The 26,980-nt window shown below is 33.6% G+C and overlaps 1 long non-coding RNA gene and 1 pseudogene across 14 annotated transcripts in view; both read right to left on the bottom strand.

Annotated features, from left to right (window-relative positions):
- LOC144291523 (uncharacterized) overlaps positions 1–26,980 on the bottom strand; it is a 777,143-nt gene that overhangs the window by 520,862 nt on the left and 229,301 nt on the right. For 11 of the 14 annotated variants that reach the window (XR_013358835.1, XR_013358836.1, XR_013358837.1 and 8 more), the window contains one exon: positions 14,869–14,984. The exons of 2 other annotated variants lie outside the window; for them this stretch is intronic. This is a non-coding gene — a long non-coding RNA (uncharacterized LOC144291523). Of the gene's footprint in view, positions 1–10,509; positions 13,744–14,868; positions 14,985–26,980 lie in introns of those variants that run through there. One more of the 14 variants, XR_013358840.1, reaches the window with a different exon arrangement.
- LOC144292011 (U2 spliceosomal RNA) lies at positions 10,628–10,725 on the bottom strand (annotated as a pseudogene).

Here is a 26,980-nt window from a genome sequence, read left to right as displayed (position 1 = left end):
CTATCCTTTTCAAATTATTCCAAAATATTGAGGAGGAAGGGATTCTTCCTAACTCATTTTATAAGGCCAACATTACCTTAATACCAAAACCAAAGACATAAAAAATAAATAAATAAATAAACAAAAACAACAAGAAAACAAAAAAATAACAATAACCAAAAAACAGGCCAATATCCCTGATGAACACAGATGGAAAAATCCTCAATAAAATATTAGCAAATTAAATTCCACAATACAATAAGATACATCAAAATCACATGAGATTTATTCCAGGGATGCAAGGATGGTTCAAAATCCATAAGTTAATCAATATTATATACCACATTAACAAAACAAAGTATAAAAATAATACAGTTAGGGACACCTGGGTAGCTCAGTGGTTAAGCATCTGCCTTTGGTTCAGGACATGATCCCAGAGTCCTGGGATTTCCCACAGGGAGCCTGTTTCTTCCTCTGCCTATGTCTCTGCCTCTCTCTCTGTGTCTCTCATGAATAAATAAATAAAATGTTGAAAAATAATAATAATGCAATTATCTCAATAGATTCAGAAAGAACACTTGACAAAATTGAACCATTTGTGATAAAAACTCTCAACAAAGTAGATACAGAAGGAATGTATCTCAACATAATAAAGGCTATACATGACACCCACAGCTTGCATCCTACTCAATGGTAAAAAACTGAAAGCTTTTCCTCTAAGATTAGAACAAAAGAAAGATATACATCCTTGCCACTTTTATTCAACATAGTATTGGAATTCCTAGCCACAGCAATTCAAAAAGAAAAAGAAATAAAAGGCAACCAAATCAGAAAAAAAAAAAGGAATAAAACTGTCACTATTTGCAGATGACATGATAATATATAAAATCATAAAATCTCCACCAAACTCTATTAAAACTAATAAATAAACTCAATAAAGTTGCAGGATACAAGATTAACATACAGAAATTGGTTGCATTTTTGAATACTAATAAAGAGCTACCAGAAAGAGAAATTAAGGAAACAATCCCATTTACTGTTACATCGAAAGAATAGAATAGCTAGGACTAAAACAAAAGAGGTGAAAGATTCATACACTAAAAACTATGAGATATTAATGAAAGAAATTGAAGACAACATGAAAACTGTAAAGATATACCATGCTCTTAGATTGGGAGAATTAATATCATTAAAATGTTCATACTACCCAGGGTAATCTACAGATTAAATCCACCTTCCATCAAAATACCAATGGCATTTTCCATAAAACTACAACAAAGAATAATAAAATTTGTATGGAACCACAAAAAAACAAACAAACAAGCAAACCTAAATAGCTACAGCAATCTTGAGAAAGAATGAAGCTGGAGCTATTATCTTCCTTATTTCAAACTATACTATATTACAAAGCTAGAGTTACCAAAACAGTGTGATATAAGTATAAAAATAGACTCATAGAGAATAGAGCTCCGAAATAAACCCAAGTATATATGGTCAATTACTGTATGACAAAGGAGATAAAAATATACAATGGGAAGAGACAGTCTCTTCAATAAATGGTGCTGGAAAAACTGGAGAGCTACATACAAAAGAATGAAACTAGGCCACTACCTTACACCATATACAGAAATAAATTCAAATGTATTAAAGAATTGAGTGCAAGACCTAAAGCCATAAAACTCCTAGAAGAACACATAGGCAGTAAACTCTTTGACATCAGTCTTAACAATATTTATTTTTCGTCTAGTCTCCTCAGGCAAGGGGAAAAAAGGGCTAAAATAAACAAAAGAGATGATATCAAACTAAGTAGCTTTTGCATAGTGAAGGAAATCATCAACAAAACAAAACAAAACTTACTGAATGGAGAGGATATTTGAAAATTATGCTTCTGATATAGTTTAATATTTAAAATATACAAAAACTTACACAAATTCACATTTAAAATCCCAATTAAAAAATTGGCAGAAGACTTAAATAGACATTTTTCTAAAGAAGACCTACAGATGGCCATCAGACACATGAAAAGATGCTCAACATCACTAGTCATCAAGGAAATGCAAATCAAAGCCACAGTCTCACACCTGTAAGAATGACTATTATCAAAAACAAGAAATAACAAATGTTGGTGAGGATGTTGAGAAAAGGGAGCTGTCATACATTGTTGGTGGGAATATTTATTGGTGCAGCCACTTGGAAAAACAGTATGGAGGGTCTTCAAAAAATTAAAAATAGAATGAACATATAATCCAGCAATTCCACTTATATATATTTATCCAAAGAAAGGAAACACCAATTCAAAGAGATACATGTACCTCTAAGTTTATTGCAGAATTGTTTACAATAGCCAAGGTTTGAAAGCATCGCTTAAGTATCTACTGATAGATGAATGGGTAAAGAAGGTATGATATTACATCTTTAAAAAGAATGAAATCTTGCCATTTGTAACAGTATGAAGAGATATAGATGGATTTAGAGGGCCCTATGCTAAGTGAAATAAGTCAGAGAAGGACACATACTCTATGATTGCACTTATATGTGGAATCAAAAACCAAACCAAACCAAAATAAAATAGAAACAGACTCATAGATACAGGAAACAAACTGTTAGTCAGGGGGGCAGGCAAAATAGGTGAAGAGGTACAAACTTCCAGCTATAAAATACATAGGTCATGGGTTCATAATGTGCAGCATAAGGAATATAGTAATTATATTGTAATAACTTTGGTGATGGGGTAGCTACACTTAGTAGGGGGATCCTTTGGAATGTACAAAAATATCAAATCACTATGATGTACACCTGAAATTAATATGATATTGTATGTCAATTATACTTCAATTAAAAAGGACAACTTAATGATCAGCCTATGGAAAAAATGATATGTAAAACATCTTTAAACATGTTAAAATACGCTCATTTTCACTCTTATTAAGAGAAATGCTAGGGGCAGCCCAGGTGGCTCAGCGGTTTAGTGCCACCTTCCACCCAGGGTGTGATCCTGGAGACCCGGGATCGAGTCCTGCATTGGGCCCCCTGCATGGAGCCTGCTTCTCCCTCTGCCCACATGTGTCTCTGCCTCTCTCTCTCTCTCTGTGTCTCTCATGAATAAATAAAATCTTTTTAAAAAATTTAAAAAAAGAGAAATGCTAGTTAAAACTACCATAAGACACTATTTTTCACCTATAAAGTGAATAAAAATTCAAAAGTCTATTGCTACACTCTGCTGGCAAAACTGGAGAGAGAAACCTCCTCATACATTACTAGTAAGAGGGCCAACTGGCACAATCCCACTTCTAGGGTTTAACTGAAGATACTACAACAGATATAAAATAACACATAAACAAAATTATTCACTGAATTATTATTTGTGTAACAAAATACTGAAAACAACCTAACAAAATCTATTTCTATGGAAGCATAAATAAACGTGTGTGGAATCTCTATAAACCACTATGGAATGGTTTCTGAGACATACTAGCTTAAAAAAATAAAGTGCAAATGCCTCATACTCCAGTGTTTGTAAGAAAGAAAAAAAAATCAGAAGGCAATGTATGCACTTGCTATTTTTTGTGGAAAGAAGACTAGGAAAACTGAATTATGATAATAAAAAATCATTACTCAGAGAGTGGGAAGTAATGTTATTAATGGAATAGGGCTGGGAGTGAGAATTCATGGAGTTTAACTTTCTCTATGGTTTGACTTTTGAACCACATTAGTATTTCACATATTCAGAAATAAACTTATAAAGGATAAAATAGTCTCTCCCATTCCATCTACAAAAACAAACCAAACTTCATTTCCAATTAATAACATACATTAGAAATAAAATAAAGTCGAGTAACTTTTGGACACAGTCCTCTGGCAGAACAGTTAGTGGTAGACATTCTTTTTCTTTTTTTTTTTTTTTTTTTTTTTTTTTTAGTGGTAGACATCCTAAGGAGAAAAATCACCACAAAGGAATTACAGATGACCCTTGAACAACATGAGGGGTTTGGGGCACCAACCCCCTGCACAGTCGGAAATCATATAACTACCGACTCCCCCAAGTACTTAACGACTAACGGCCTACTGCTGACTGGAAGCCTTACCAATAACATCAACAGTCAATCAACATGTAGTTCATAGGTTACATGTATTGTATACTGTACTCTTACAATAAAGAAAGCTAGAGGAAAGAAAATGTTATTAGGAAAATCATAAGGAAGAGAAAATAGGACTCACAGTACTTTAACTATATATTTTTTTAATTTTTTTATTATTATTATTTATTTATGATAGTCACAGAGAGAGAGAGAGAGAGGCAGAGACACAGGCAGAGGGAGAAGCAGGCTCCATGCACCGGGAGCCCGACGTGGGATTCGATCCCTGGTCTCCAGGATCGCGCCCTGGGCCAAAGGCAGGTGCCAAACTGCTGCGCCACCCAGGGATCCCAGTACTTTAACTATATTTAACAAAAATCCCATGTATGGGTAGATTCACACACTTCAAACTATGGTGTTCAAGGATCGGCTATATTTTAGTTGGTTTATTGTTGGGGTATGAATGTAGTTAAATCTAAATCTTCCTTATGTGTGATATAGAATAGATCACATATGTAAACATATTGATATCCTCAGGAACCAGAAGACTCAGTGTGGAAGAAAGAAGATACAGACATCCAATGGAAAGTGAGGAAGAACTCTGTGGAAGACAATGTGTGTGTCCTAGTTCTTTAGGAAGAGCTGGGGGCAGCCTGGGTGGCTCAGTGGTTTAGCGCCGCCTTCAGCCCAGAGCCTGATCCTGGAGACCCGGGATTGAGTCCCACATCAGGCTCCCTGCATGGAGCCCACTTCTCCCTCTGCCTGTGTCTCTGCCTCCCTACCCCCTCTCTCTGTGTCTTTCATGAATAAATAAATAAAATCTTAAAAAAAAAAAAAAAAAAAGAAGAGCTGGAAAATCCTGGAGGAGCCTAGAAGCAATGATACAACATTAGCAATATGTACCTCTTGAGCTGAGATCTAGATTTTAGTTCCCACTAAAGGGAACTAGGACTCCTTGAAGAAAGAGTCTTAAATAAGACTTAAGTTTTCAAGTAATTAAGAATTTATCAGCTTGAGTTTGTACTTACGTACACATTTTCAGCTATGTGACCTCGAGTGCATTTTACATGTATATGTTTGTAAATACAAGTAAATATATGTATAAACACTGAAAAAAAAATATATGTATAAATACATATACATATAAACACATGTATATATGCATATATATATTTCTTCCATTATCACAATGAGAATTATTGCAATAGCTAATGCTTAAATAGTCTTTACTATCTGCCAGACACTAGGATTATTTCTGTTGTATTGGTTTCTTGTGAGAAAGTTGGTAATATGAAATGCAGAAACTATACACTAAAAATGATATACTTTACTTATATATTTAAGTATATTATAAACATAATTTAAGAAAAAACATATAAAAGTCATGACAGATAATATACTTACTTCCTTACACTTCAAAGAGATTTAGCAAATTAAGAAAAATACTATTAATGCCACAGAAGGAAAATAGCAAAGGAGATGAAAGGAACTTTACATAAAATAAGTTAAAATTACTGAAATAAGTAGGGGGAAAGTTTAAACTGTCTAAAAATCAAAGGAATATAATAAAAAGTGAGTTATAATGTGTCATTTTCAACTTAAAAATATTGAAACAAAATTATAAAAATTAAAAGCTAGTCAATCTTAGTAAGGGTTCATGCTAACAGCACGTTAAATATTAAGCAGAACTCTAAATTGATATGAATTTCCAAGCAATTCATATAGGAACCTCAAAAATATATATAACTTTGATTCAGTAATTACATTCCTTAGAATTTATCCTAAGTAAATAATTAGGGTTTGTAGAAAGACGCAGCTACAGTCATGTTCTCTCCAGGATTGTTTATAGTGCCAAAAACTTGTAAACAACCCAAATGTTCCAAAATGAAGGCGAATTCATTACTAAACATCCATATAGTGGAACACCATGCAACCATTACCAACTACATTAAAGGAAATTACATTCATTGTACATTTTAATTTTTTTTTTAAGATTTCATTTATTTACTTGAGAGAGAAAGAGCATGATAGAGAAGCACAAGCAGGGTTCAGAGGGGCAGAGGAAAGAGAAGCCGACTCCCCGCTGAGCAGGAAGCCTGAACCCTGGGATCCTGACCTGAGCTAAAGGCAGACGCTTAGCTGGCTGAGCCACCTGGGTGCCCCTCATTGTACATTTTAAAATAATATATTTTTAAAAATATAATACAATTTTTAAAAGATATGTTTTATAATAATTCAAAACACTAGAAATCTGTATATAACAAGGTCAAAAGTACTTATCTCTAGATCTTAGTTGTAGGATGACTTTTATTTTTTATTTAGGTATGTGCAGCTTTAAGCTTTTTTTTGGTATTCTTTTATTATTGTAATGGACGTATATAACTTATGACAGTAAGAAAAGAAGATGTAAAAATAGATTCGAATTACTATTTTGGAAACAGGATCAAGTCTTCAGAAAAACACACCCGAGATTCTAACATTTCCTCTTCTTAATCCTCATACAATTAACTTGCTCAATAAATTTTAAATTGTACTAGCACATCCTTTCAGAGAGCTGCCTTAATTGAAGAAAAATAGCTGAGTAACTTAAAACCGATTTTTGGGTATTCTGAGAGCTTACTCTAGTGACTGGATGAATTTAGATCAGTAAAATGAAAGTTTATAACTCAAAATAAGGATTCATTTATTTCTTTTTAGCTAAACGAATTTGCATTGTTTAATTATGGAACATACCAAAAAGATTGAAGAATTAGAAAAACAAATATTAAAAAAGTATGATAAATAGCAGTGTAATGGGCTGGGCTGAGGGGGATTGTAGAGAAAGCCTAAAGGCTGATGGGAGATCTAGTGTTATTTAGCCTCTTCACTAATTATATGAATCCAATAATAAGTAGAGTATATCTGAAAGTTTCTAAGAATATACAAGTAATTTAAAATATAACATATGAATAGGGATGTCTGGGTGGCTTAGCAGTTGTATGTCTGCCTTTGGCTCAGGTCGTGATCCTGGGGACCTGAGATTAGGTCCCGCATCAGGCTCCCTGAATGGAGCCTGTTTCTCCCTCTGTCTGTGTCTCTGCCTCTCTCTCTCTCTGTGTTTCTCGTGAATGAATAAGTAAAATCTTTAAAAATATATAAATATAACAAGAATATATAATATTTATGTATATTTATATGGATGTATTATATAAGGGTGTGTGTGTGTGTGTGTGTGTGTGTGCTGAGATATTAGGGAGAGATTTAGAAGTTTCAATGAAACAAAGGAGTTTTAAAGGAGACTAAAATCTGAATAAAAATGCCACGTTCCTGGTAGGGAACCTTGAAAATTTAATCACCATAATAAAAGAGATCTTGTTATAGTTTGCTGTTTGCTTTTAAATATCTTAAGTTTTTCTTTGCTGCTTAAAGAGATGGTTGTCTTATATGAGAATTCCACCCCCTCCCCTATTTTTATAAGGTGTCTTGGGTAATGAAATTGTTCCACTGAGAAAATAGCAAAGTTCATGGTCATCAATTCTAAATCCCTAATTTGATTCCTCCATTTAAAAATAAATTTAGGAATTCCAAGCAAGATTTATTACATGTATCAGAGTATTAGCTCCATGAGGGCAGGGTTTTGACTTCTCACTGTTGTATGCCTAGTTAAATTTGACATTCTATTTCATTTATTATTTTATGGCATTAATTTTCTTCCAGATTATTGTGTTACTCTCTGTTCCTCTTATCCTACACCTTACATTTCTTTGTTGTTTTTGTTATAAGGCAAGACAGAGTCAAATATAAAAGAAGTAATTTAAATTTCAATGTTTTAATATCCCCTAGTCTTAAAACCTCCAAAAGTTATGTTTAATTACAAGGCCACCTAATGTTTTCATGGAGGATTTAATAATTCTTTTTAAAAATCTACTTATTTATTTTAGAGAGAGGGAGAGAGAGAACCCAAGCAGACTCCCTACTAAGCACACAGCCTGCCTCAGAGCTGATCCCATGACCCTGACTGAGATCATGAGCTGAGCCAAAACTGAGAGTTGGAGGCTCAACTGAGTGAGCCACCCAGTGCCCCCCATGGAGGATTTAATAATTTTATTAATGCCTACAGGTTTCAAAATACCTGAATGATCAGAATAATGAGTAGCAGCATTTTGAGCAAATTCAACATATGATTACTGATGTTCCAATCTATACCCAGCTAGTGATATTTTTTGACTAAAGAAATTACAGCTAAGGTGGACTTTTATCTAAGAAAAACAGAAAGGCTACAACCTAGAAAACATCTCTCAGTCTGTGAGAAAATGATGAAGTTCATCATTAAGAGTGATGATGTCACTTTTGCAAGAATGCAAATCATAGCATACATATGTGGAAGTGCTTTTAGTTCTGTGCACTCCACCCTGTCCTGGCACCATCCCTAATCCTTCCAACAGTGCTGAAGACTAGGTACAATTAATCCTGTTTTGTAAAAGGTGTTATTTCTTTCAGTAATCTCTATGCCCAACATGGGGCTCAGACTCACAACCCTGAGATCAAGAGTTGTGTGCTCTGTGGACTGAGCCAGCCCAGTACCCCCAATTAATACCATTTTGAATACGAGTAACCAAGTAGAGATTATGCAATTCACTCATGTATGAAGTGAAAACAGGATTGAATTTGGACATGTTTATTTTCTAATCCCATATTCTTTTCACTTTTTATCTCTCTAGTGAAATAAAGAACATTAGATGAACACTACAGTGATACTTCCAAGTTTTTGCAAAATGTACAACAATAAAAATAATAACTAAAAACAAATTAAGGGAAGCTTATAATTTCTGTCAGGTGAAGTTCTGCTGTATGCACTTTGATTCATTTTAGGATAGTGTTCAGTAATATTCTGGAAAGATAAACTAGACATCCAGTATCTTGTAGAGAGATCACATATTTTGATTTAGGAACTTCCTGACTTCAGAAACAATGATTAATCATTTTCAGCTTATTCACATAATCTTTATTTACTTTTAGTAACTAAAATAAAATTCCTTATAAAAAACAAAGTCTTGGTATAAATAACTCTTAAAGTTTCTCCATATAGGCTTATAGTCTCTAATCTTGACTCCATAATACTTTTTGTAGCTACTGATTCAATAATTATGATTAATAGGGAGTAAAATTATCTTTTTTGTTAGAGAGAGGGAGAGCCTATGGCAAGCAGGCATGGGAGGGTATGCGGAGGGGAAAAGGGAGAGGCACAGAGAGAAGAGGGAGTCTTAAGCAGGCTCCACACCCAATGTGGAGCAATGCGGGCTTGATCTCACAACCCTGGAGGTCATGACCTGAGCTGAAATCAAGTCTGGCACTTAATCAACTGAGCCACACAGGTGGCTGGCAGTAAATTATCTTTAAAACATCTCTATACTATTTATTTTATATAAAGAACCTCTTACACAATACATAAAAATATTGTTTTATGACATTCATGATTATTTTCTCTAAATATTGAATACTAGTTTTTCAAAGCTGTCAAAATGAAGGTGTTAATTGTATCCTAAAAAATAGTTAAAATTTATGAAATATTTTGTAATGTTGTTCTTTCAAAATTCATTAAGTTTCTAATACCTTATACTTTCCCATAATCTGGGTCTGAATTTTATTATAATAAAAATATAATTTCTTATTAATTAGATCAAAAAAACAACCCAAAACATCTGGGCTGAGTCTTTCTTTTTAATCTGCACTCTTGTGCTCATTTCAGTAAAATGTTGTTGAATAAAAACTCCAAAGCCAATCACACTGTCATATATATGTGTGTGTGTGTGTATATATACACACACACACACAGACACACACAGAGGAAACATAATAATTCTTTAAAGAACTAGTGTTGATGGGAAGTTTTATTTTAGGTTTTTGATGTATTGTCACCATTTGGCTCTAATTATAAACTCTTAATGATTTATTGTAGATTTTGAATTAACCTTAAATATTGAACATGCACTATGATTAGTTGGTTTACAAATTTCCAGGCTTAGGAAATTTTGAGTAAAGTTCCTTTCACAAAATAGATGAACAGCATCCAAGTGATGCTTCTGATATACCATAGAAAGAACAGTCTTGTGGTTCTCTGTAAACGCAGGTGTAGGGCACTGAGGAAGAGGACTCCAGAATGTTCTATCAACTTTTGATTAGCCTACAGTAACCAGATATTGCCAGGATAAAATCTCCAACTTCCTTACACACTTCTTTGGTGAATAACAAAGCAGTCTAATTAGACAGACATGACATGTCACATCTTAAATATATAACTTTTCCTCCATTAATTGTTGAGTGGCTCCATTACCTCTAGAGTAAATGTAAATATTACACTGTTCCTAATGCAATGAAAATTCGCACCAGGAATTGATTGTACTTTATAATGCATTTTACCTTTATTTTATTGTTAATATTAATAAATTCCATAGAGAAAAAAAATAGCATCATTGTAAACTGTTCCTGATTATTATGTGGTCATATTTTGGATTTCCAATTCTTCTATTTTGTCCCTATATTTGAAAATTTATAATAACACAGGTTTACATTTCTCTGCTTTCTTAGGTCTTAAGTGATAAGATAGGCTTGCTTTGTGCATAACATGTCTCACTTTATTAAACTGATAAGAACAGTCCACTTGATCTTAGCCAAAAGGCTGAGAAGCGGTAATATATCTCACTTTAAAATGATGAGTTGCCCAACCACCTGCTCCAATGAAATGATCTTATAATAAGGCAGACCACATGCAGTATTTTAAAAACAATGGTTGTTTCTTCTAGCATAAAATTTAATGATATTTTGATCCATCCTGCAGATGAAAAGAAGTTGAAATACATTCCAACATTTCCCTTTCCATTTTACTTGATTTAATAAACCTGTCCAGCGGGTGAGACTAAGAACAGCCTCTTAGAAATATAGATCCATGATATGGGGCAGGAAATAAACTTGGAAAAGATTTTTCCAAGAGACACCAAAAAGCTTCCAACAGTTTGGAGTAAGGCAGATCTAGTCGAAAGTAGAGCACAGAATCTATTGCTTGCTAGCTTGTGACAGTGGGAACATTAGTCTCTTGGTGCCTCAGGTGCTTTATCAACAAAATAGGAATGCCAACTCAATTAGCTTTGTATTGCTGTGGAGCAAATTACCCCAAACTTAACGCTTAAAACAATGCCCATTTTAGTACATTATCCCGCACATTAGGTGATGAATAAATCTAGATAGATATTATTCCTATTATTATTAACGGTTTACATGGATTTAAGTACTGAATAAAGACGTAAAAATAGAACTAATCGGTCACAGTGATTAAGCATGATTCATGTAATCAGAGATGTGATGTGAGATTTATTTTCTAAAACAGAAGTCTGGAAACTTTTTCTCTACTGCACCAGATAGTATAATAAATATTTTAAGCTTTGTAGGCCATATGGTCTTTATTGCAACTCCTTAACTCTGCTACAGTGGAAGCATGAAAACAGCCCTAGTAAATACATAAATGAATACGGGTGGCTGTGTTCCAACAAAACTTTATTTACAAAAACAGGCATCAGACCAGATTTGGCCTTAGGACTGTTAGTTGGCCCATTCCTCTTCTAGAATAGGAGCTAATAGGGAAAAGTCTCCACCAGTTCCTAATGTTATTTGTACTAATAGATTTTTCATTTTCTTTTTTTGGAAAGACTGTCCCATTTTAACATCTTCACTAGATCACCAATTAATTATATGAACAGTATAGGCTTTGTGATTCATGTTTCTATCATAATTAGTCTGGGGGTGGCAGAGGGAAGAATGTTTTTTTAAAAGGAAAACAGAACATGGGAAGCTTAAAGATGTTGGTTTTGCTCCTTTTTCTGGCCAGAAATATATTACTAAATTTCACTGAGGCATTTTTTTTCCCACCTAGAAGCTATAGATAAAAAGTTGCCTTTTATATTTCTTCCTGAAGTGTTGTGACAATGATTCATTGTGACTGTTTGACATCTATTGAAGAACAAAATTAACACACAAAAAACAGACCCAAAGCCATGCTTTCACTCGAAGTTAGAATCCCTGGTGGCTCCCAGGCTACTTCTCCTTCAATCCTCTTGTTGGTTATGAATCCTGATTGGATGATGTTCAAAATCAAAATTAATAATCCAGTATAGGATCACTTCAGTTACATTATTATCGGTTTATATTAATTTATTGACATATAGCATTTCTTGCTTATGTTTCACTAAAGCTATTTGATTAGGTTTTTCTTTCCCTATTTCTTTCTTAGTAAAAATTTAGCAAAGTCCCAGGCAGAGTGGAGATAATGAAAACTGAAGAGATCATTAAACTTAATTCTGTCAAATGTCTGCATCAGTTAAGTAAGTCTGAGTTTAGAACACCAAAAATTGGGGGTAAATTCCATTATGTTTAAAGATCACTAAATATAGCATATTGATTTATTCTGAAGGAATATATAACTTCTAGTTGACAGGGTATTAAAATTAGTACTCTCTTACAATTCCTTGTATGTTTAGTTAATTGTAGAAAAAAAGGATTTTTTTCAGAAAATTTGTTTCAATACATATGTTGACTGATACAAACTTGTTAATATGTATTTGCAAACATTTTAATCATAGACACACAGACTTTCGTGTCTTTTATTTATTCTAAAGCTGTTACTCATACAATAGTTGGTCTAATTAAAATGCATTTCTGTTAACCATATATAAAACAGTCGCACCCTAAGCATCACAGGTTCTCAAAATGGGAAATAGTCCTTTGGTACAAGCACTGAAAGGTCTAGAAAATGATAGCGAGGAATGAAAAATAACGCTAGGAAGGGAGACTTTGAGGCGAAGATCAAAGGTTTTTTTTTTCAAACAAACACAAAGCAAGGATATACTGACAATGCCATTATACTGGATTAGGGATGGCGAAAAGAAAGGGAAGATACAGACCTGTTAACAAAACAGCTACATGCATTATTTTTAGGCATGATTTCTCTACTATTTTTTTTTTTTTTTTTTACTTCTGACAAGCAAATAAAATGCATCACATTCAATTCCCCTAACCCTTTAGCTACATATCCAAATACTGCAGACATACTTTGGAAAATGATATGAAGTGTCCCATGCAACCCACCACTTGAAATGACTGTTATTTCCAAATGTTTTCTTTTGTTCTAAGCTAAAAATAATAAAATAATGGGCTGAGCACAGTTTCAAATTGAACTGAACCATCAGGAGACTGTTTCAAATTAAACACGAACCGCTCCAAATGCAGCCAGCATGAAGAGATAAGGGTTCATGCACCTCCGTGAGAGCGTTCACACACAACAAACCCCTTCTTGTTTACATGCCTATTAAGAGTTCCCAGCAGCTGAAATTATTTCACTCAATTTGATTCCATCCTCATTCTCCATGGCTCATTTACCAATTCCTATACAGGCCTATTCATGTTCCTTGGGAGAAAGTGAAGGTGAATATTGTATTTACAAAGGCTAAAGCCAGACAAAAAAGGATTTCAACAATTGCTGCTGAGATTCAGATCCCACAGTTCCCCTTAAGACTATCTTCTCTATCTGGAACTAAGCATCCGAGTTCCTTATTTCAGACTCCCAACGGCCAATGTCAAAATAGGTTGACGATAAAATTTCCAGCAAGGCACAGAGGCCAGATTCCCAGGTCTGAGGTCCTATTTTCAGAAGGGAGGCCTGTGAAGAATAGTAACCGTACTTTCAGTTCTATGACAAGAATATTTAGCTTATTTAATATTGCTTCCAACTTTTATAACCTAGTTCTTGCTTGCAGAATTTACTGCCTTTAATTGACGAAGCAATGGCTTTACGACAAACCCTAAGTCTCCTTATCTAATAAGTAAATGTAGTTAATCAATAGCTGCTTTTAGCAAAACAATATATAGAGTTAAAAGTCAAGACAGTGTATAAACTTTGGGCTGAGTAGTGCCTAGACGGGAAAACCAGGGAGACTTCTGAGGAATTGGTAATATTTTCTTTCTGGAACAGAGTGCTGACATCGCAAGTATACTCTAAGAAAATTTAGCATTCTGGACACCTGGATTTGTGCGTTTTCTGCATTATATTTTACCTTGAGCACTGGGTGTTATACACAACTGATAAATTATTGAACATTACATCTGAACATAAGTATGTACTATATGTTGGCTAACTGAATTTAAATAAAAAAAAAATGGCTCTTTTGACTTATGTCAGAACAGATTATATGATGTGCTGAAGAATAAAATGCGTGACAGCATGTTATGTAACCTGTAGTCCGCTGCTAAGTTGTTATGGTGATAGCAAGCATGCCTGTCTCTTCAAGGAAGTCCTTCCAATGCTATACTTTGACTTTCAGTAGGATATAGGCTTTTGGATTAAGATGGATTGTTTGATAGAAGAATTGTTCTTTTATTCTTGTTTTAAAAAATGAGATATAGGATGTTAGAAATGAATTGAGATGTTTTATATATGTCATATATTATAAATATATATTTTAAAGATTTTATATTATATATAACATGTTTATGTATAACATATGAACATATGTAACATTGTATACATGTTACTTTTTTTTGAGGAACAAAAACCAAGCTTTTTATTTGTTCATTTTTTGCATTTGAAGTATTCCTCAATGACATCCTGTGCCTGAGACTCTTTGCCATTGTTCTTAACCACCACACTGTGCAACCAAACATTTTATGGGGTTTTCCCTCTCTGTCCATTTTACAGAGGCCTACCCATTCCCCTTGATACTTGTCATCAACCTTGATTACATGGATTTGGTGTTTAGCACAAAGGGCCTCCACCAACTTGACTTACACAAGCTCATCACAGTTGGAGGCAAGCACACACAGATGGGCTTGGTACTTGTCTTAGGCTTTGGCAGCTTTGCGAATTCCACGTGCTAGGCCACCATGGATGACATACCTATATATCTGTATATCAAGAGAGAGAGGAGAGAGAGAAAGCTTTTATAACTTGGCAAAATCTTTACAGGTAGAAATGTACCTACATATTCTTATCTACTATATTTATTGACATCATTACTGAGAAGAAACTATAAGCTCAAAATGACAAAAGTTCACTATTCTGATGATCCACCTAAGTTGGCCTGGAGTTGAGCAAACCAAATAAAAACCAGATAAAATATTGCCAAAATTATTCTCTTTGCCATTGCTAGTACCAGAAAGTTTGGTCTTACACAGAAAGAGAGATGAACAGAAGATCAACATTATTAATTCATGAATTAAACCTTAAGTATAACATTCAAATTTTCTCCACGTTCTTATATATTTGATGTGTTGAACATTGTCAGGTGATCAACATATGCAAAAATTTTCAGCAATTGTTTTATGTTAGTTTCCTTTTGATTTCTAACAATTTTACATATGTATTTTTGAGGCAGCATAACACATGTTTGAAATGTAATAAAGGATATATCTACATTAGGAATTATAATTTTTATCAAAATAAAATTACCCATCTGTCTCAATTAAAGTTGATTGCCTTCAATTTTGCTTAACTCTCACTCATTCAAGTTTAGTTAGAAATTGAAGTATTAAATAGAGTGGAGGCAGACAATAAGACTGAAGTCATTACTGACCTGGGCCAGCAATGAGAGATAGTTGAAGTACACAAGCACCTTGAAAGGGACTTTCCTATAAATTTCAAAGAAATATGCCAAAATATACAACTTTCCCCCCGGCAAAAATAGTTCTAGAAATGTAATTATTTTCAAAGAATGTTTAACTTCCAGATAACAAAGTATAGTCATATTGTGAATCCTTCATATCCCTATGCTCTACTTAATTTCTTTAACGTTTAAAATTTCTTTTAGGGCAGCCCTGGTGGCTCAGCAGTTTAGTGCAGCTGTCAGCCCAGGGGCCCATCCTGGAGACCCAGGATCCAGTCCCACATCAGGCTCCCTGCACAGAGCCTGCTTCTCCCTCTGCCTGTGTCTCTAACCCACCCCCCCACCGCCCCTGTCTTTAAAATAAAATCTTTTAAAAAAATAAGCTTTTAAAGATGGCATAAAATTGTTCAGAATTTATAACTCATTCTTTTCTGAAATATGATAGAAGAAAATTTGTAAAATATACCTTGCAAAATGAAATGATTGCTTGAATTTAATTTTCTTTAAAGATTTATTTATTCATGATAGACACACAGAGGAGAGAGAGAGAGAATGAGAGAGAGAGAGGCAGAGACACAAGCAAGCTCCATGCTGGGAGCCTGATGCGGGACTCGATCCCAGAACTCCAGGATCGCACCCTGGGCCAAAGGCAGGCGCCAAACCGCTGAGCCACCCAGGGATCCCTGAATTTAAACTTTTTAAAGTTTTCTTTATTACTTAATTTATATCCTCAAATGTGGAACATCCAGAATCACTGTGACAAAAATAATGCTGAAAATGTACTTGCTAATTGAATACACTTATTCATTTAACATGAGAATGCATATAATGAAACCATCAAGAAAGGAAATGTGAATGAAAAGTGAAATTATAGCTCTAAATTTTCATATGTTTAACTTGGGAAAAAAAGGCAATTCATTTTACTCTGACCTTTAACAAAGACTGCTGTTGTACTAAATAAATATTCTATAATGGAATTTTTCTTACAAAATTCTCATTTGTATTGAAGGTTAATTTGATATTTTCAATGGCAGTATGGCTATGCACCCAATTAAATTTCCAAAATGTATTGAGAAGCTCCTAAGCTACCCAGAAGTTAAAAAAAAAAAAAAAAAAAAAAAAAAAAAGTTCCAGTGTATCCACCTTATGAATGGAAAAGCATTTCTATGTTTTGCTTCTATTAGGTAAAATAATGCATGCAGTAATGGCAGTAGGAGGTAACAAATATTTAGTACTACTAAATTAGTGAAACCCCATAAATGATGTCTTTTAAATCACTTGGTAAAGATGGAATGAATTTAATCATAACTTAAGGAAAGCATTGAAGTATTTTAAATATAAAAATACTCAACCTTTATTGGGCATTCACAAATTGTTAGGTACCTTGTTGGTCATTTTGCATAGATCGTAATTGCTCCTCACAATGAACTATGAGTTTGACACTATTATTTTCCCCCATATTCTATGTAAGAAAACTGAGGGTTATAAAGGTTAGGAATTTTACCCATGTTCCCAGAGCTAGTAATTTTTAGTGTCTGCACTTGAACCCAGGCAATCTGACCTTACAACTTTTGCTTTCGACTCTATTTCAAGATGTATGTAGACTTCATTATGACAAGATCAAGTATTCTTTAAAATATGACTATGTACACACTAAGCAATAGAAATGCTCTAGAACAATTTTGTCTGGCTTTATGATTTTGGTCCAATAAACAATCGTTAAGGAATCAGGAGATGCAGAATTCAGCATCTGTCATATGTAAATTTTGCAAATTAATGTAACAAAATATTTATGTCAGTTTTTTAAAATTATGTACTGAAAAAGAAAAAAATAAATAATCAAAAGTGCATAATTTCTGGCTTTTAATTCTGTAGAATGAAAATAAAGACAAACAAGCAAAGGGTAAAAATAAGAGAGAGAAATCAAGAAACAGAGTCTTAACTATAGAGAACACATTGAAGGTTACCAGAGGGAAGAGGGTGAGGGGAATGATGAAACAGGTGATGGGGATTAAGGAGGGCACTTGTTATGATGAGCACTGTGTGTTGTATGGAAGTGCTGAATCACTAAATTGTATACCTGAAACTGATAAAACACTGTATGTTAACTAACTGGGATTAAAATAAAAGTTAAAAAACTGAAAAAATAAATTAAAAACTTCTTTCTTAGCATGGAAAAACAAGAGAGAATAAAGAATGAAGATATTTTAAAAACTCAAGTAATCCTATGATTCCATGAGAGCCAAATTAAGAATAACATGTGGAAGAAATTCTTTTTTTAGAAAAAAAAGAAGCTGATTGAAAAGAACTATTTATAAATGTTGCCAAGTATCACCTAATATTTCAGTCAGTGAAAAATCAATGAATTGTAGAGAAAAACAATCAACAAAACTCTTTGCATAATCTTTCAAGCTATTTAATATTATTAAAAATAATATAATTGAATATAAAATAGTGTAATACAATTAACAATTAAAAATTTCATAAATCTTTCAACTATTTTTCCTGATGTCTCATACATGCACCTTAAGTAGAAACAGAACCAGAAAAAGAAAAATTGAAAGTACAAAAGACAAAAATGAGTGGAGACTTCAACCTATTAATGTGGGTTATATTCTTGCTCTATGTTATATGGTAAAATTCATGTATATTTCTGCACTTATTTTTCTGTTCTGAAAAACCTTTCTCAACTAAACCTGACCTACAGGGCAGTCTACTCCCCTAAGTTGAAGATTCTACAATTCTCTTTCAAAGTGTAATGAACCAACAAAACGGTGACAGAAAAATGCTAATAATATAGGTGCAGGTGGGTTGAATTTGATAAAGAATTAAGCATTCACACAGTGGTTTTTGTTCCTGTTAAACACTCTCTGACAGTTTTCAAAATTAAAACATTGTGAAAGGGCAAAGCATGCTTTATTTCAAATCTAAGTATAGAAGCCAGACTCCAGCTCATCAGTAACACTTTCCAGATTATTTAATTGGTATTTTGTTTCAGGGGGAAGAAATTGTGCTGTGTACATTTTTCACTTAGTATCAGCAGTAAAATGGCTGAGGTAACAAATAGGGATTTTTTGTTCACATACTGGACACAGATGTGCCTGATTTCGTTTAATTAAAAAATAATGACTTACAAATGTAAACATCTTAGAAAAGAAGACTCCTTAACGAGGCCTCATTAACAGATAATCCTAAAAACTCCGTTAATGTTTTACACATTTTATCCTGGCTTTTCATGATATATATAGCACAGTTAAGAACTTTTTCAAATAATCACATGTTTCTTACCTATTTGCAAATTCATAAACTGATGAAAGTAAAATAAATACAGCTTGCTGCCTCTTTCAGAATTTCTAAATATAGAAGATGGTTTGAATTTATCCCCCAGTAAAATAAAGAATAACCATATGTACTGACAGTTTTTCAGGTTGATGAGGCACTAACTTTAATAAATTACATGAAAATTAATTTGGCACAATGGATTTTTTTGATGAGATAGTGAGCTCCTGAGAATCAAAGGCTAAAATCACTAATTTTTACCAAAAGAATGCAACAACAACATAAGATAAATGATGTGGAGATTTTTATATTTATCTGAGACAGCATGCCATGTTAAAACCCAAACCCAAATCTGTATAATTAATGAGAAACACAGAAAATGTTAATATATGTTTCAGAAGATCCCTCACTTTTCCTTTAGGAAGAGTTTGCTTACCTTACACTAAAAAACAGCATATACATGAAAGAATAATAATACTCAAATGATATTCTCCCTTTGTAAAACTCAAACACTGTTGACTAGATTACACTGTTAGGCTGTGATTAAGAACTGGCAATTACCGAGTAAACTCGAACTGATAAATTAGAATCTCTGTTTTATATACATTTTTACATTAAATGTTGTAAGTTGCAGAGGCTGTGACTCAAAGCAAAACTGTGAATTTACATTTGTCTTTTTTGCATGATAAAGTCTTAGCCTGTTATTCAAAGAGGACATAAAGTGGAATTATATAAGTGGAGTACAACTGGTAAGAAGTGAGCTCTTTCGATGCACTGTTCCTTAAAGAGTGGTACCAATCCAGGTATAAATACCCCTAAATGAGCAGACTATCCCTAAATTACATATATATGTATGTTAGTAGGAACACTAAAATCATATCACGGACTGCATTTGTCTTTGTATCTCCCAAATAGAATAGAATACCAAGGGCCTATTTCTCAAGGAACATGTATTTTCAACTCACCCATATTAAAGATACTCATTTAACTAATTTATAAAGATCATAAAATGGATTATTTTGAATACTCAGCCTCCATAATGTGAATTATGTGTGATTTTCTAGACCACTACCAAACACAACAAACTGCAGATTGTACACAAGGACACATAATGTGGATCCAGTATCAACTTCTAATTTGTTTTTAAGAAAAAAAAAAAAAATGGGTGTGGCTGTGGGAAATCTTTCTCTTCTGACCTAGACTATCTTCTTTCATTGTCTTTATTTGTTCTCTCTTGTCTATGCTATTCCTTTTTTTTTTTTTTTTAAGATTTACTTATTTATTTATGAGAGACACACACACAGAGAAAGAGAGAGAGAGAGAGAGAGAATGGCAGAGACATAGGCAGAGGGAGAAGCAGGCTCCCCTTGGGGAGCCAGGTGTGGGACTCAATCCGGGGACTCCAGGATCAAGCCTTGAGCCATCCAGGCATTCCTATGCTATTCCATTTTCTACTCTATTTACAGACTATTTTAATTTATTAAGGCTCCCAAGACAAAGTACCACAGACTGGGTGGCTTACACAAAAGAAACTAATTATCTCACAGTTCTAGAGGTGAGAAGCCTGCAGGCAAGATGTTCCCAGGGTTTATTCCTTCTGAGAGCTGTGAGGAAAGGATCTGTTCCAGGCCTCTCTCTGGCTTGTAGACACTGTCTTCTTTCTGTGTCTTTCCACATACTCTTCTATGGGCATCTTTCTGACAGAGTTCTTCCTCTTAAGAGGTTACCAGTCAAATTGGACTAGGACTTACCCTACTGACCTCACCTGCACTTGATTACCACTCTTTAAGGAGTCTTTTTGTTTTTTGTTTTGTTTTGTTTTGTTTAAGGGACCTTTTTTTTTTTCAAATAAGGTTGTATCCTGAAGTACCAGGGATTAGGACTTCAACATATACACTTTGAGGATACACACTTTGAGGATACAGTTCAAACCATGCCATTAGCAGGTCATCTAATACTTGAAGAAAATCTTGTGTGTGAGAGGGTCTTTAATGCTGATGCAAAAAATAAATAAATAAATAAATAAATAAATAAATAAATAAATAAACATATTTGCCCACAATTATTTTGTTTATTATAAGTACAAAGTTTTCTGGTAAACTTATTTGCTTGTTTATTTACTTATTTTATTATTATTATTTTTTTAATGGAGTTCCATCCCTGCCCTTCTTCCATGTTGAGCTCTTTCTCAAACCCAGACCTCAGCTATTTTCCAGAAATGGGAAAGTTGTAATAGATCTTCCCACCTCTAGGTACTCTGTTATTTCTTTCTGAGCTGTGCTCTGGGGAAGTAGATGGTGTTTCAGAGGTTGAAGTGTTCATATTGAGTATGACCTGCATCAGATTCCATTACAAAAAGACATCACAGAATTTGTATACCCCATCTCACTATTAAAAATTCTTCCTTATTTATATTGCTTGGTGATATATTGTGTTCATGCCAATATTAATATTACAGCAACATAAAACAAAAGTACTGTCTCATCAAATCAACATCAGCCAGCTAAGAATTAGTAGTATATAATATACCATGTAGATCATGTACCATTAGTTCAGAAAATAGCCATTAATTTTATAAATGCATTTGTCAAGGACTTAAAATTTTTCAAATAATTTCTAAATTCATATCAATCTGATTAACATTAATGACAAAAATTGGATTTTCTTTGAAATAAAGTGTGCTGGTTTTGTCTTTCCTCTCCACTTCTTGCATTCTATTTGTAGAGTTGATATTATAATCTGTATTGTTTTTGTGTTATAAGCATATTCAAAAACATTTTTTGATTTTGCCATGAATATTTTTTGGTTTTCACCAGCTTATAATCTATCTTTTCCCTCAAGTGACAATCTCCTGCTCTGTTTGAAGAACAACCTCTCCTACTTTCATTGCATATTGTTTCAGATAGTCTTACCTATTCATGTGGCTCTAAGGCTTTGGTCAAAGTATTCCATAGTACTTAAGTCAAGAATGAGCACATGGCCCAAGGTAGTTCAATAATAGCTAATTCTAGAATTTTTAGGGAAAAAAAACTTTTTATGCTAAGAATACTGCCTTATAGGATGAGAAGCTTTGAGGTAATGGTAGACAACTATAAGGAGAAAGCCTGTCTGAGAATCAAGCTAATATAACAGAAGCAGACTGGGGACATAACTATAAGGTGACTGAATTTTCAAAATAACTTTAGGGTACATAGATTCAACTCTATCTGAAATTTTGTCTTATCATTGGAATTTTCACTTAAATGAACCAATAAATTTACCTTTTTTTTTTTTTTTTTACCCTTAATGGATTCAGTATTTAATGTAGAGGTCACATTATACTCTTTTTTAAAAAGTTTTTTATTTTTAAATCTGTTTTCCAGAGACTTTGAATGTATATCTGGGTAACCTTTTCAGGAGTGCTACTGGATTTTATTATTGTTATTATTGTTTTTCTCTGGCATTTCTTAACTGAGCTTGTTCTCTTTATTTGGAGATTTTCATGAGAAGTTTTGATGAAAATCTTAGATAAGAATTTATTTCTAGGATATGGCAATTTAGTAGTTAAACATGTAAAACAAACATATGAACTTACATTTGAATGAGTAAAACATAATTAAGTAAGTAGAGCAACTGACTGCTAGTAGTAAGACTTCACACAAAGGCAATAATATAAGGCAGTAGTACTCTGGGAAATGACTGAGGGGCCACTTTATATTTGAAAGTCATAAGAATACTCTGGAGAGATGACAGATCTGAAGGAGGAAGTGGCCATGACAAGATCCAGGCAAGGAGTTTCTCACGTCAAAGCAAGAGCTAGTGCAAAGGTGCTAGGCAAGAAGTGTAAAGGGGAAGAAAGACACCAGTATATTTGAAGTTTACAATGTACACTCATGAGATAGAGTGTTCAAAGTTAGGAGCTAGGCTTTTATTCTTTAAGCTATATGATAAGTCATCTGCATGTTTTTGGGGGCAATCTAATCCAAAAAGATCTTACCCTATGGAGAATATCAAAAGAGAAGCAAGAAGAGAAAGGGAGACCAGATGGCAGATTATTGAAACTATACTTTATCCTTCTTTCCTTCTGTCCTCCTGTCCTTTCATTTTTCTTTTGTCCTGTCCAACATTTTTAGAGATCAAAGTAAAAGAAAAGTCTCAAGAAAGAAAATCCTATCAAACAAAAACAAAAGCTTTGGAGAACAGGTACCTCACTTTTTCATTTCTCTATAGCTAAGGCCTAGCATGGTACCTGGTGTATAACTGATGTGGACTGGATAATTTTTAAACTATGAAGTCAAATTGAATGAGTCATCAAGCATGAGTTAAGTACACAATTTTTACAATTTTAGAGTTTATCATAATTTCTCCATATATTATTTATTAGAAAAACAATGAGGAAAAATATGTAAATGCTTTCTACCCTGACTTGCCCCTGATCATAACAACAATTGAAAATATCTTTTCTTTAGCCTCACCCCTAATCACTGCAGATATTCCAGCTCATATAATAACCCTTCAAAGCCTAAGGGTGAGAAATCTGATGACTAGGCCTCAGCATCATCTTATAGCATTGCTGAAGTCTAGGGATTTCCTCTTTCCAATGACAGTAACACCAACGGTGCTCCTAACATCTTTTGAGAAAGAACTGTTAGGATGAGCTCCCAGCCCAGGACTGAGACTTGAAATCATGGATAGCCTGGGTCACTATTACACCATACTGAGAACCACATTTTTTCTGCTTACCTTTGTGTAGTTTTCTGAACCTAATTTTTATGCCTCAAACATCTTCCATATTATCTTTGCTAAATTCTTTCTCAATAGATTGCTTGGTTTTCCCCTAATCCTCCAGTCATATCTGATTTATAATATTCAAAATTCCTATGTCAAGTTCCATTCTACTTTATGTAAGCTCCATCTCAGTTTTTTCTACTACTTCTTGCATCCTGAAAATAATTTACATCCAACTACTCTGACTGTTTTGCTCTTATTTTCCCTAGTTTGAACAGCATTTCCTTTCATCTAATGGTATATATACCTTTGACTGGATATAAAAATGTTAAGATTTTCACCAACAAATGAAAACATGGCCAATTAACCTGAGTAGTCAAAGAAAAAAATGTATGCTATGAAGAATAATAATACACTAAAATTTTGTTGATCTTTATCCATTATAACATCCTTGAAACATTTAAAAATTTTAAAAATCCTTGAAACATTTTCAAAAATATTTTTCTCCTTTGAAACCTTAAATAACTAAATTTGATTACTCTATTTTTCATCAAGAAATATTTCCATGGAGACAGATAAAAAAGTATCACAGTTATCATTACTTTTCTTGTCTTAATTGGAAAATAAATGTGAGGTTGTGGTCATATATTTTACAACTCTTCTCCTCTTCTGTTCTGAAATTTTCTTGGATACAGTTAAAAGAAAATGGCAACATATGGTCCATTAGTTTAAATGAGGTGGGGGAAGAACAGGATGGATTATTAATGATAATAATTTATGCTTCCCTTTGTATCTATATGCTGCTGTCTTGATGAAAATTTGGCAGGCCTCACAGTCAAATGAAGTTTAAGGTTAAAGGTTGAAAAATGACAAAAGGATTTTGGGGGCAAAAGGGAAAGCAAAAAAAAAAAAAAGTCTACATTGGATTTTTATAGATGTCCTAGCTGTACTTCTGCAATACAATTCATCTGCTGGCAAGTAACATTTCTTGTATGACTGTACAAATACTGAACTAAAATTACTTTTTAGAATTTCATTACCTTATTGTAATTCAATGATCTCCCCAAGTTTTAGGGAGAAGATGAAAACATGGTATTTTTTTCAGAGTATTTGGAAGTAAATAGTCTTCAGTATTGAGGGGACATTTACGGGTAATTGGCTGGTCTAGGCATGTCCCTCTTGAACAACAATTTTTAAAAACAATGACCAACTGGATGTTCGCAGACTGCTTCGCAGAACAGAAATTCCAGGGTCATTATATTCTCACATACATAAACTATATGAATTAATCTGTTCCTTCTGTGAATTCTCAGCCTTATCATTGTCCTCAAAATTTTGATCCATATTGAAAGTTCTGAAAATCTATAGTTAAGTCATCACACTTATTTTTAATGCTGTTTCCTGACACAGTATACTCCAACATCAATCCTTTAAAAATATTGTTGTACAAAATATCACCTTTAAAGAATAGGGGCTTTCAAATGTGTGTTATTTTAGCAGAAGAATTCTTGTTTCCCTAATGATAAAATAAAATATTACAAACAACCTCTATGCAGGTTGAGGTGGGAGCAGAAAATTAATAACTCCACTAAATGTTACCTGCCCTCTCCAATTCTCAGCCAGCTCTCTGAAATATCCCTGAGGCATTTCCTACAACCTTGGGAACTCATTCTGAAATCTGCTGTTTCATGAAGTATGAGAATGCAGCCATTCTTTAGAGAATAACTATTCTCAACAATTCATTGAAAAAAAAATCACTAGATTTTATTGGGAGACTTTGTTTTTGTTGTTTTCTGTTAAAAAACAAAACAAAACAAAACAAACCTGTGCTGCAAATGAAAATATATGGGCACGTTTGTCAGTGCAAATAATAATAATAATAATAATAATAATAATAATAATAAAGCTTGGCCAATAACATGGACTGTGTTCAGGAAGCCTGAACAATAGTTTATCTGTTTACAAAACTATGGAAACTTCCTATTTATGTACAGTAAAATAAAATATATGTATTACATATAGCCAGAAAACAAATGTATTCTTTAGAAGTGCTGGTGGCACAAATGAGCATTTTCTCCATTAGAACTCTGAATTCCTCTTTCCCAGCCTTGTTTTTAGGAAAAGCCAAACAAACATATTAAAGTGGATTTAAGAATGCCTAGTCACTAGATCAATGACCTATCCAGAGTCAATTAATAATTTAAACAGCACAGTAGGGATCCCTGGGTGGCGCAGTGGTTTAGCGCCTGCCTTTGGCCCAGGGCGCGATCCTGGAGACCCGGGATCGAATCCCACGTCAGGCTCCCGGTGCATGGAGCCTGCTTCTCCCTCTGCCTGTGTCTCTGCCTCTCTCTCTCTCTCTCTGTGACTATCATAAAATAAATAAAAAATTTAAAAAAAAATTTAAAAAAAAATAAACAGCACAGTATACTGCTCTTAAAACATATAAAACCGCTTAACTTGTAAAAATAGACTTACAAAGATTTACAAACAAGTTTATAAAAATAAAGTAAAATAAATGGTTCCTAGCTCCTTCTGTCATTTAACAAGTTCCTTATCCCATGTAATAATTCCTTCCTTCATCAACTTGAAAATGTACTGCAGCTGGATGCTAACTTATAGAATGAAGACAATATACATACCAAAGCATTTGGTAACAAAAGGAGACATAAAATGTAGAATATTATAAACTATTGTTAATAACTTAGATCTGGAAAATAAGAAGCAATTATAATTAACTACACCTATGCATTAATTCTAATGTAATAACAAAATCGTCAGTGAGTCTATGTAACATTACAAATTTAAAATGAAGTGAGAATTGAGACTATACAGCAACTCGGTTTCCTTCAAAATATTCACCCTGGTTTTCTTTGGTATTATGAACAGAACTACTGGTTAGAGTTACATTTTCTGAGTTACATTTTCTGTATGATTACCCTCATTTTTACAAATATTGACATTTTAAGATGCATTGCAATAAGAAAAGCAAAAATATTATTAAGCTATGGCTTTGCACAGATCATATAATATTTGCAGATGAAAAGGAAAAGAATTTTAAATTCTCATTTTCAGTATCTTCTCTCAAAGATAACAGGACACTGATTTTACTACAACTTGAATATGGTTAAAAGTTCATTAAAATCTACTGAGATAGGGGATGCCTGTGTGGCTCAGTGATTGAGCACCTGTCTTTGGCCCAGGGTGTGATCCTGGAGTCCTGGGATCAAGTCCCACATCAGGCTCCCTGCAGGGAACCTGCTTCTCTCTCTGCCTGTGTCTCTGCCTCTCCGTGTGTGTCTCTCATGAATA

Source organism: Canis aureus, chromosome 20 (assembly GCF_053574225.1).
Source record: "Canis aureus isolate CA01 chromosome 20, VMU_Caureus_v.1.0, whole genome shotgun sequence".
Classification (NCBI taxonomy): Eukaryota; Metazoa; Chordata; class Mammalia; order Carnivora; family Canidae; genus Canis; species Canis aureus.
The sequence above is the reverse complement of the archived record's forward strand: the minus strand, read 5'-3'. Positions and strand labels throughout refer to the sequence as shown.